Below are 12,904 nucleotides of genomic sequence, written 5' to 3'. Positions count from 1 at the left end.
GCGGCGAAGGGTCTCCTTACATTTGACCCCGCAAATGTGCGGTCAGGCCTGGACCTTTTCAGAACTATCTGGGAAAGTCATCAGGCGGGGCCGTGTGTATATTGGGAGAGCAACCGTGAGAGTTCCCCTACACTTGACTTCCCAAACGTCGGGTCAGACTGGAGTTTCTGAGATGTAAGGAGAAGTCGTCAGGTGGGGCCGTGTAACACGAGAGGCCCTGGTTGGTTTGTGGCCCCTTGAGTTGGGCTCCAAGGGTTACAAGTGACCTGGCTAATTGTGAGGTCAGGTCCGGCCTTTGTTCAGAGAGTAGGTTATTGTATATCGGAAGAGGGTCAGCTGGTGCCTTCTTACATGTTTTGTTGGGGCCACATGTCACATGGGAAGGGAGCTAGGCTGATTTACCATCCCGGTCAACCGCAGAGTTACCCTATACTTGACCTCGGCTAATGTCGGGACAAGTCTGGCTTTCCTCGCGATGTAAGCTGTGGTCTGACAACCCCTCACTACATAGAATAAACCCCACACCTAATCTTTAATCTCAAAAAACCCAAATTAACCTCACATAATCAAGAGGATTACAGACCATTACGATTGTACCACCAATACCGATACATTTCACACTGGATTAATAACAAAACATTTAATCACATTTCCAATAGCTAATGTCCTACGGATACTGTAAGTATCTAGAATACTATAGGAAGGAATAGAATAAAGGTTAGAATAATTAGTTAAAGAAATATTCGCCATAAGGAGAGGTTAAAATCATTAAAAAAAATTATTATGAATCACCGATGAACATTCCAAGATAAATTATATTATGAAGAGAAGTGACCTTGATTCTAGTTAGATTAGTGACCATCTGCTTAAGTCATCACCTGTGTTAAGTCATCATAGTCATCATCTACATTAGTCAGTTTTAGGCCCATCTCACATGACTGACCGCCCACCGATGTTCTTTCCGCGCGAGGGTGTTAGTTTCCAATGCGTCTTATTATTTCCGCTGGTGGATGTAAGACCAGCTACCCTCACTGACGCAGCTACTGTATGGTCAATTTGATGTTATTCTTGTTTATAAATGCCTTCTAATCTGTCTCAAGTCTATCTGTCTATTGCCATCCCAACTGTCTGTTCGTCTGCGTGGTGTTTGACTGTAAGCCCGTCTGTACTCTTTGTGTCGTCAAAACTTTCTGTCTTATCCGTTGTTGGCGTGTGTCTGCCTGTTTGTCTAATGCTAACCAATCAGTCAGCTCTGTCTGTCTGTCTGTCTGTCATGTTAGTTGCCATATTGTCTATTTGTGCATGTATGAATCTGTCTATTTTTTGTCAACCTCCTGTCTGTTTCACTGTCTATATTTACCATGTGTCGATTGTTGTCATTTCTGTCTGTCTTTCTGTGTGTCCTTGAATCTGTCTGTATTATGTCTATGTCTTTTGTTTGTCCGCTTCTCTCTTTCTCCATTTTTATGGATACTATCTCTATCTTTATTTATATATCCCTATGTCTCCCCATTACACTACTCATCATATTTAGCACTTTTTCTTCCTTATTAAATAGGTGATTTTAATATGGTATTCTGGGAACTTTAAAAAAACACATCCCTCCATTCATACCTCCACCTCTCACCATCCCTCTCTCCCATCTCCTATACTCTCTCGCCTCTTAAGAATAATAATGCTTCAGTCGCTCTTCTTCTCCTTCTCTTCTCCCTTTTTATCTTCTCCATGCATTCCTGTTATTATCTTTTTATCTCTTCTCCTTTTCCATGTACAGTCAGCCACAGGAATAAGTACACACTGTAGCTGTAAGGTCTGGTAACGTTGAAACTGCGCATCCAGACTCATGATGAAACTCAGCTCCCCCCCACCTGTTATCTCTAACTATTTTCTGTTTCCACTTCTTTATTCTTCTATTTACTCATCTTCCTTCCTTTACTAATCCAAACAACATGAAAAAAAAGTAGGCTAAGAGAAAAAGTGGGGGGAGGAGGAGGGAGCTGTACGATAACTCCAATCATCCTGCCGGCTGACAGCGTACAGCAACATCTTTTGCCAGCGTAAATAAAATGGTTAATTAATGCCTTCCTAAAGAAACCATCGACATGGAACCAGGTTTGTTTCACTCTACGAATTTTTTGGCGATTTTTCCACCAAGTTTGATGAAAAAAGATTGTGCCGTTTCGGCTACCCAGAACAGACAGACAGACAGACACACGCCTAGTCCTATAGTATATTAAATTATGTTTATTGCAATGGTAATTACTTATCTATTTACATGACATCAATACTATTAGAATGAACATATGCATGAAGATCCGTTAACCTTTTTTCAAACTATTAACATTCGAGGAAATAAGAACATTCTTTTTGGAGTAGTCCCTTGGATTTTCCATATATTCCAAAACAGAGTCAAGAATGATCGTCATTCCCTACATTTACTACATTCTCTTTAGAAACCGAACCAACTCTATTTCCTAACAGACAATGATTACCATTTTGCTCTAGATTGCTATCCACAAAAACATTATTGGATTCCGTCTCTACTAACGTTTAATTTTCTTTTAAATTATCTTTATTAACAACAGCAACATCACTACAGTATATGGCACAAGATTCACGAAGTATTTTTTGATATCCAATACTGCTTGTTTGAACTCATCGATCTCCTTACGGAGTTCTACTAGATTGTTAGGGGCTATAAGGTTATTGCCCCCGTTACCAATGTCCTTCTGTGCTGCTGCATTACGTATTTCCATACGCTTTTCCCACACATTTACAGCACTTGGTGTCCCTGCAACATCGCTCCTTACAGCGTCACCTTTATCCTCTTGATTAGTGGACTGAGCTCGTTATTGCAATTGATGATCTTTCGGTTTTTTAGGACACACCCAGGAGCTGGCATTGTGAGCACCCCCACAATTTCAGCATTTTGGTGTAATTTTCTCCTTCGCCTTAAGTTTATCTCCACATACCTTAGATTCATGCATTTTTCCACAGAATCTACATCGAAAATCATTATGGCATTTCCACGCCATGTGCCCCCACTTGCAACACTTATAGCATATTAGTGGAGATTCGTTGTCGACAGCAACCCGTTTATATCCCAAACATCTCACAACTAAGAGGTTATCAAAGTTTTGAATTACCAGCTGATTTGACTGTAAATTGTAGAGGTTTGACGACTTATATCAAAGATGATATTCCAGCATCTTTTCATTCCGCTCTAAAAATAAACGGTACCGAGTATTTGTGTGTTAGTATTACGCTTCAAGATGCTACACTGTTCATTATTAATGCTTATGTGCATGCTGACTCCTTGACAGCTGATGATCTGCCGGACATTATTTTTGCTGATGATTGTTTACTAATTGGTGATTTGAACGCTAGGCACATCAATCTTGGCAGTAGAGGTTCTCAAAATCACAATGGAATGGTTCTGAAAAATATCGTAGACTCTATAGAAGATGCTAGGGTCCTCTGAGCTGGTGAGCCGACACATGTTAAATGGGGTAGACTTGATTATGCAATACTTTTTAATATGTTAGATGTGCATGCAAATTTGAATATTGTGGATCCGCTTTTGAGTGATCAATTTGCAATTAAATTGAAGCTTCATTTGAACAAAAATTTTTATGTTAACAATAGGAAAAGGCATACAATAACAGTAGGCCAACATAGTGAATTGGTAGCCAAAGTCGGCGAGTGGTATAAAGCGTACAAAAAGCTTGGAATTAAAGTTGAAAACATATTTTATGATGATTTGTTAGTAGTGATTGATTCCATTTTGAATAAGCCAAGGAGACAGTATGGATATAACACAAAACCTAAGCCTAGGTATTATAATGATAAGATTATAAAGGGGTGGAATAAGTTACTGAGGAAATGTCATAGTAAGTGGAGTAAAGATCCTAGCAATGAAAAAAACCGGGAAACTCTGATTGAAGTGGCAGAGTGTACAACAGAGTTCAATCAGAAAGCCAGAAGTATGTATTGGAGTGGTTTTTTTGAGAGAGATTGCTCAATCAAAATTTTTGAATCAGGTTTGGGATGGTGTGAATAGGGTAAGAGGAGTCAAGAAGAAATTTAATGTTCATCCCAATCCAAACGCCAAAGCTAATGAACTAATGAATAAGTGGGTGTATGCATCTAATTATGAGTGTCTCCCATGTAATGTTCAGATTTACTTGAGGAATTCAAGATCTATGAAGCGAAGGTTGGTGAATATCCAAAGTACTGAAAGTGAGGAAACCTGTGTTCCTTTCATTAAGGATGAAATTCTGAATGCTGTAAAGAGAGGGAAGTCTAGTGCTCCCGGCAGGGATGGTCTAACTTATGATGTTATCAATTATCTTATAAGTATGGAGGACAACCCAATTCTAGATCTCTTTAATTTGTCATATGAAAATGGAAGACTGCCAGTGAAATGGAAAATGGCACTCATTGTTCCTGTGCCTAAGGGCGATAATGATTATAGACCCATATCCTTAACATCTTGTCTATCTAAAATGATGGAGTGAATGGTATTAAATAGATTATTGTACAAAATTGATGGTTTCTTGTTTAGTAATTTGTTTGGATTTTTAAAGGGTAAAAGCACTACAGATTGTGTGATTAAATGTCTTAGTAATGCTAATGTCAACTGTAGACTGTTTGTAGACCTTAAAAGTGCCTTTGATAAGGCAAATAAGGAAGTGATCTTACAAAGTCTTGTAAGTAAAGGTATAAAAGGGACATGAGTGATGTGGATTACAGATTACTTAACTGACAGAAAAGCGAGCGTCTGGTTTCAAGGTCATGAATCGGAAGAAAAAAGTCTAGGGTTGGGTACCCCACAAGGTGGAGTTCTTAGCCCTATGCTTTTTAATATTCTTATGGACAGAATAGCTAGTTACAAATTCCAGGGCGAGTCCCAAGTAATCATTTATGCTGATGACATTCTGATCCAAGGTAAGAATGAGGAAGATATGTCTAGGGTCATTGATCAGCTGCAATATCTTTGTATCTCCTTGGGACGGGTCATTAATGAAAATAATACCAAATTTTAGTCAAGGGCAGTAAATGGAAAAGTATTTTGGTTAAATGGAATAAAATTGCAAAAAAATCCCGTTACAAATATCTGGGAATGTTTGTGGGTATAAATAATAATGCTAAGGATCAAATTACTTATGTTAAAAATATATGGACAGCGAGGCTAAAGTTTTGTCAAATAGAGCAAATGGTGTTGGTATACCAGTTTTAAGATCTATGTATTTAAGTACACTTAGAAGTATCATTGATTATTCAGCTCCAGTTCTAGCTTCTTACTCAGGAAAAGATCTTAGGCTATTAGAGCTTATTCAGAATGAAGCAATGAGGATTTTGCTTGGTTGTCCAAGGACAACAAGAATAGAGGTTATGAGGATGGAGCTAAATGTCCCGAGCATAATGCACAGAATTAGGGAGTTGACTGTCATTTCTACTCTAAGGCTTATTAGGCGTGGTGATGGTGTAACGACCACGGTCGTACACGTCAGTTAACGCCAAAATCACATGATTCATATTACGCTCAATAGCCCACAAAACATGTACCTCTGCTTTTATTTTGAGTCCTCCTCTGAGGAGTCCGTTTTCTCGTCACTTCAAGACGCCTCAGTCCTCCGTTATCCCATTTTCTCTGACTTACTGAAACCAACCTCTCTATATAATGTATTTGAATGTGAGAGAGAACACCCTGGTTTAGAGTCAGCTTAGATATGTCGGTTTACAGTTGAAACATTCAAGATCCATTGTGAGTGGTGTTGAACGCTTCAACTGTCCTTATTGTTGGTAAGACGTGTCAAGTAAGTGAGTGTTGAGTCTGCCAGGACAAACGATACCCATCGGTTTCGTTTCCTAAGATATCCAGGAGTTTCTGATCGCGCCTGAAGTTAGATCATTTTGTCGCCCCGACATCAGAGAATCTGATGTTTGTAGTTTAATTAGTGTCAGTTATCTATTTAAGAAAGTCATTAATTTCCTGAACTATTCTGTCAACTGGTATAATCTCCAAGATCTAACGTCTCCCTGTGAATAGTTCCTTGTTCGCTGTAGGCCTGAGCTTGCAGAATTGTTGTTATCAACGTGTATATTCCACCTTTTCCTGGCAAGCTCAACCTCTGGTTAGATTATATGAATAGACATAGGAAATTACCCTGATCCGGAACACCGGAGTTCATAATTAAGTATACGGTGATCCAAAATGGTAGAGAAGGTATGTTGTTGGTAAGATCGACCTTTCTGGCATGATTATGGAGGCTCAAGCCGCCCAGCGGGGGCACGTATATACCTCTACACGAGGGAGAATCACGCATTCGTGACTCTTCTCCCACGTCTACAGGTACGTTCACGTGTGTTCCACGCCGCCATATTAACTCAGTTTAACTTAGTCGTTTTTGCGAATATCAGTGTTCATGTTTCAACATAGTACCTTCAGTGCCAATTAAGTCAAGTAAAGTAGAGCTCTAGCTATCGTCTGAACCGGTGCCAGACGTATGTTTTGTATAGTGAAGTTAAATATTCACGCATTCGTGACTCTTCTCCCACGTCTACAGACGCGGATGTGTTAGCCACTCTCCTGAAGGTCGATAGCTACCTATGGGCACCATGGCTCTTGAAGACTGTCTCTAAGGGCGCATTTAGAATCCCAGGACACGATCCCCGGGAAGCGCCCCCACCACTCTGCCAGTGTGTAACGAGTCAACCTCCCTGAGTGCACCTAGCGAGCGAGCCTTCAGCTTGGCGGTCGCTGTAAACAACTCTGGCCCACTGACTCGGTCATATGATCATGGTCTACCTACTGGTCTTGGTTATATGGATGGAGCCGTATTAATATCCATGCTTAGGGATGACTAGCAGAAATATAGTCATCCCAGGTTAAGTATTGAACCACTGAATGAGAGTTCAAGGTACCAGGTTGTTCCTTGCAAACTAACAGGAGGTATTGTATGTTACTATAATTGTGGAGTTAGTCCAGTGTGTTATGTATTCATCTGTAGTACCCATGAAAGAATAACCTGAGAGTATGATGTTCTAACCACGAATTGAGAAGGTAATTTGTTCCTTGTTAAAGTAAGACCTGCGGGTCCAGGGTTATTGACAGTGTGTAAGCATTTCTAAATCTTACTTGTCACAGAAATACTACAACAGTGTCCAACAAAGTAATGAATATTTGGAGATGTTTAATGAGGTAATAAGTTCTTGAAGTGTTGGATGACTTAATAAGTTAATTTCGGTTATGTTTAGCCTGAGTGAATCTAAGATGCATCTTCTCCACTCACTGTATTAATAAATATTGAGTTAGTAATCTGAGTATCACCACTCTACTCCTTCTAAACATTGGTTCCCAGAAAATAATACTTACTCACGTGCCTAGACATCTACCACACTACCCAAAACCCTTCCATGAGTTCTGTTATATAATGAAAAGTCTGGGTGGTGGCAGCTACCCCTTGTAAGTATAAAAGGTGTTATACAAAGAATAACATGGTTCCCCAGACTAACCCATGTATAAGAAAGACATAAAACAAAGTATACTTCAGAAAGGTAAGAACATTGAAACTGAGAATACAATCTATATGAAAGGAAATGAAAAGAAAGAACCTTGACTTGGACAACATAAGTAGAGAAGCATAAGAGTTACTTATCTAAGAATATATGAGAATATAAGGTATATAGAGGTAAAGAACATATAAGAATATAAGTAAGAACATATAAGAATAAATATATATGTAAAGAATGGAAGGAGAATAAGTATATTAAACAGGGTACTCATTGGAGGAATGCTACACAGAACAAATGAGTATATGAATAAATAGAATACTAACAGAAAACAGTAGCTGGATGGTAAATTATTGAAAAGAGAAAACTCGGCCCGTTACAATGGGTATCTGAAGTCTGCTGTTGATAAATTTACTTATGCAATAACTAGTAGTTTTAAGAAGAATACTTATACTAAAGGACTTTGTCAGATGTTGTTTGAATATAATATTGTAGATTTGTGTGTATCTTTGCCAAACAAAGTTTATTTGAAACCTTGGTTCATGGAGAGTGTATCTGTAAGAATTGATAAGCTAGAGTTTAAAAAAAAAGAGAATGTAATCCTTTTGAGTTACGGCAAATATTCCTTGAGAAAATATATGAGTACCATAAGGAAAATGTTATTCATATGTACTGTGATGGTTCAGTTAATGGGAATCGGGCCGGATGTGGCATTGTCTTTAGGGAATTTTTTGAATATGGTATTAGTGTTGAAGAAAGAATATCCAAGAGAATTGGGGATAGAAGTTCCAGCACCACTGCTGAACTTTATGTTATATATGTGGGACTTAAGAATGCCTTTGTGAGGAAAAAGACTGTTTTTGGGTTTGTTGACAGTCAAGGTGCTCTATTTGCTCTAAATTCTGAAGTGCCTCTTGATGATGATTTAGTTTTAAAATGTAAGAAGTGTATTCAGGACATAAAATCACTTGGATATGATGTTAGTTTTATGTGGATTCCATCCCATTGTGGTATTTATATGAATGAGGTTGCTAATGATTTAACTAAGCAAGGGTGTGGCAAAGAAATTGTAGAATACGATTGTATTTTGGGTATTAAAAGAATAAAATCTGGAATGGTAAAAACCCGACAGCAATGGGAAATGGACAATATTCGGAAAATTTTTAACAACGGCAGTAGTAGTTTGAAACATTATGTTCGAGTTTTGAATTCTACAAGTTCTACTTATGGTAAGGCTTCGGTTAAGTTTGATACATTTGTGGTGAGACTACGCTTTGGATACAAATATTATTGGCAATATATTGAAGGAACTGGTGGCATTCCTTGTAAACTGTGTGGCTATGTAAAGTCTCATACATTATATCATTACATTATGGAATGTAACTGTTTATCAGATTTTAGGGGTGATGGTATTACTGATATTACAGAGATGGTTTGTTATTTGATAAACAAAAATATGGTTAAGAATATTATGAAAAAATTCTGTAAGTTTAACATAAGATTATAGATTTTATGCATATCTTTTTGTTGTATACACATCTGATTTATGATTAGTAGAATGTTAAAGAGCTCTTGTTAAGACTAGTTTTGGGCGGGCTAACCAGCTCCTTTTGATGTAATTGCCAATAAATGTTTTGAATTTGAATTTGAATTTGACCCTTGATGGCGCTAAGTGAGTCTAACTGCCATTATTGGTGGGGAAGTAAAGACATGGCCTCCTCGAAGAGTTACTGCCATCTAAACCATCAATGGGGTTTACACTCGTTGTACTGATCATGGTTGAAGAATGAATAGCACCATCAATTTTCTTTCGCTTATCGACCAAGTGGGAAGTATTATCTTCACTGCTCGTACCCTCTCCATTCCTCCTTTCATTCTTCTTTTTGCTCTTCGCAACTTTAAACGGCTCTTGTTCTTCACATTCACTGCTGCTAGACAGCTCCAAATCCGTCAACAGTCCTCCAGCAGTACCCTGGGCTACATTGCTGTGAGTGCTGTATCCACCACCCAATTCCGTCATTTTAGTAAGCGACCTGCTCGTCGAAGCTCTTCCGCCAGCCATGACCGTACGTGTCCAGCCAGGGAGGTGTAGGAGAGCGACCTGCACGTCCGACCAGTACGGCCAGCGTTCCAGAAGTGATTTCCTGACAAGGACCCTCTATAGGTATACGTTGAGATTTTGGATATAAGGAGTTTGACATGTTCTTTCAGGAGATTAATGGCTTTCTTGAATAGACAATTGACACTAACTAAACTACAAACATCAGATTCTCTGATGTTTGGGCATCAAAATGATCTAATTTCAGTAGTATTCAGAAACTCCTGGCTTTCCCCAGGGACGCTATCACGGGATGCCATTCGTACTGGCAGACTCGACACTCACTTATTTGACAAGTGTTACCAACAATAAAGAAGGTTGAAGCTTTCAACATCACTCACAAAGGATCTTGAATGCTTTAACTGTATTGAGACATATCTAAGTGGACTCAAAACAATGGTGTCCTCTCTCACATTTAAATTCACTTTATAGAGAGGTTGGTGTCAGGAAGTCAGAGAAAATGAACGGCACCCAAGCTTGGGAGCGATGAGAAAACGGATGCCTTAGATGGGAGACTCAATAAAGAAGGCATAGTTACATGTTTTGTGGGCTATTGAGCGCAATATGAATCGTCTGATTCTCCTTTAACTGACGTGTATGGCCGTGGTCATTACGCTAACACTGGTCAATAATATTCATAAAGAAAGAATGAAAAAAAAACGCACCAGCCACCCGCCCGAACAGCGGGCGATTAAGCAAATAAGTGGTTAAATAATAGTGATTTATGTTTGCTTGTTTTTAGATTACATGCTAATATAACAATGAAGTGTAAAGAATAATATAATGATTGGTTAGATAAATACCATTTAGTTATCTATACTTTTAGTTTTGTTGTATATGAGTTTGACGGTTTATCTACAAACATCTCTCGTCACAGACCCTTGTTGCACCAATTTAAAAGCAAGGTAATGTTATTATGCAATGTCCATTGCTTTAATCGCAACAACATTTTTGACATCGCTTCTCGGCCTTTTGGCTAAGATCAAAGTGTAGTATCTGTTCTTATCAGCTTAGTATCTGATACGATCCCCATGTGGGATCTTCGGTATTAAACTGATTTTTGGATCTTGGCGAAGTGCTAGGGGCTTGCCCCACCTTTGCCGCGGATTGGCCCGGTATTGCAGTGACTCCGGGATCGGTCCACTCCCCAAGGGGAGAAATTAAATCATTTTATTATACATAACTTTTGAGTAAGATGGCGATGGACATAGTGTATTATAATCGCTGTACATAGTATAGTATGTCACTTTTACTTTTACTTTTATTCTCTTCGCCACTGATCGGCTTGTTAGCCGCTTGGGCGATCGGTCATGTCTCTGATTACTTTTCCTTTTCATTTATCTTCTTCACCAAAAGATCGGCTCGCTAGCCGCCCGGCGATCGGTCACGTCTCTATCACGCACTGTTGGCAAATACTGAGCAGGCACCGGCTCCTGAATGTACCTGAACCCGCTCCAGTGTTGGTCAAGTTTGTCTTGAAAGAGCTCACACTCGGTGCCGTCACAACACTCTCTGGTAGATTGTTCCAAGAGTTTACAACCCTCACTCCGAAAAAGTTTGCCCTCACAGTTTTCTGGACTTGCGGCTTCTTCAATCTTGAGTTGTGACCCCTTGTGAGGCGAGCGTCCGCCAGCTCCAAGTAAGGACACTCAACGGAGTAGTGCTCCCTGAGATGCTTATACACCTCAACTGGGTCCCCCCTTGCCCGTCTGTAGTATAAGCTAGGCAAGTTCAGGCGCTCCAATCTCTCAGGGTAGCTGTGGTGCCGAAGTGCAGGCACCAGTCTGGTGGCCCTCCTTTGGACATTTTCAACCAACTGACAGTCCCTAGCATATCTCGGGGACCAGATGGGGTGACAGTACTCCAGATGGGGAAGCACTTCACTCCTGAAGATCGTTACGAAGGACGGACCGTCTAGATATCTAATCGACCTTCTTATAAGACCCAATAATTTGTTTGCCTGATTTACCTTCTTCTCGCAATGGCCCGAGAACTTCAGCTCATTGTCAACATACACGCCTAGGTCCTTCTCACATACAGTCTCAACTAGTGCAGTTTCATCATCCCGTTGGGACATATGATACGCCTCCTTACCGTTGGTACGCCCCAGGTGCATCCTCTTACACTTCGTGACATTGAATCTCAGCAACCATTTCTTCGACCATTTCTGGAGCCCACAGAGGTCCTTCTGCAGCTCTTCACAGTCCGCTTAGTTCCTAATTTCCCGAAATAACTTGGCGTCATCGGCAAACATTTGTATGGAGGAGTGTACAACGTCAGGCATGTCATTTATGAAACAAACAAACAACAGCGGGCCCAATACACTGCCCTGTGGTACCCCACTTGTGACAAGTACAGATGACGATTTCGTGCCATTAGTCACCACACACTGCTTGCGGTCATGTAGAAAGTCTTCTATCCACGCTAGGACATTTCCCCGAATTCAGGTACCCTTCCAGTTTGATTTTCAGCCTTTCGTGGGGTACACTGTCGAAAGTCTTGGCAAAATCTAGGTAAATAATGTCGATATTACCACCCCGTTCCAGAATATGGGTCAGACACAGGTGCGACCTTTTTCTGGGTTGCAAAAAAGCACGATGTAACTCCATTTATTCGGTCCTTGGGTGGTTACCATCTGAATTTGAATTGAATTGAATCAGCTTATTTAGCCAGAAAAAAACAGATACAGAGTGGATAATAATAACAATATTAACATGGCTGAGCCAGTTGAGAACCTGAGCTCTCTTTTTAGACACCTGATACATACTCTACATTTATCTCAAGGAAGTATTATGTAACATTTAGTATCATCTGGAATAGTACAATAGCATGGTGGTAATAAGAACATCTTATAATGTTACCACGGTTATCACTTCAATATTTATTAATTTTATTTATTTATTATTTTTTATTTATATTGTTACGCCGTCTCTTAATTTACTTTAATATCCAAGGTTCTGGGCGTAACCAAAAAAAAAAGTGAAGTAAATTAAAAGGGAATAAAAATAAATAAAGTAAACCTTTAAGAATTTAATTAAATTAGATATTAACACAATAAAGAGCCTCGTAGGCTGTCACAACAAATTGATTCACTATCGAAACCTTTAAGACACAAATGATACGAAAACATCGAAACAGGATTACGTTAACACTGCATAAACATATAAATAACGAACACAAAAAATAACTATCGTGAAACAACACTGAATTACTTCAATGTAACTAAGCAAACACTGATGGACACATAAGAGACATAAATAGGTACTCGAATAGATATACCACATTGGTGGC

General features: G+C 39.3%; 1 non-coding gene across 1 annotated transcript; it reads left to right on the top strand.

Moving 5' to 3' along the window:
* The first annotated feature begins 10,569 nt into the window (after window positions 1–10,569).
* On the top strand, window positions 10,570–10,762 carry LOC121865877. Its single transcript, XR_006088847.1, has one exon. It is a non-coding gene; the product is annotated as a U2 spliceosomal RNA (small nuclear RNA).
* The last annotated feature ends 2,142 nt before the right edge of the window (window positions 10,763–12,904 follow it).

Source organism: Homarus americanus, unplaced genomic scaffold (genome assembly GCF_018991925.1).
Source record: "Homarus americanus isolate GMGI-L3 unplaced genomic scaffold, GMGI_Hamer_2.0 scaffold12140, whole genome shotgun sequence".
NCBI lineage: Eukaryota > Metazoa > Arthropoda > Malacostraca > Decapoda > Nephropidae > Homarus > Homarus americanus.
The sequence above is the reverse complement of the archived record's forward strand: the minus strand, read 5'-3'. Positions and strand labels throughout refer to the sequence as shown.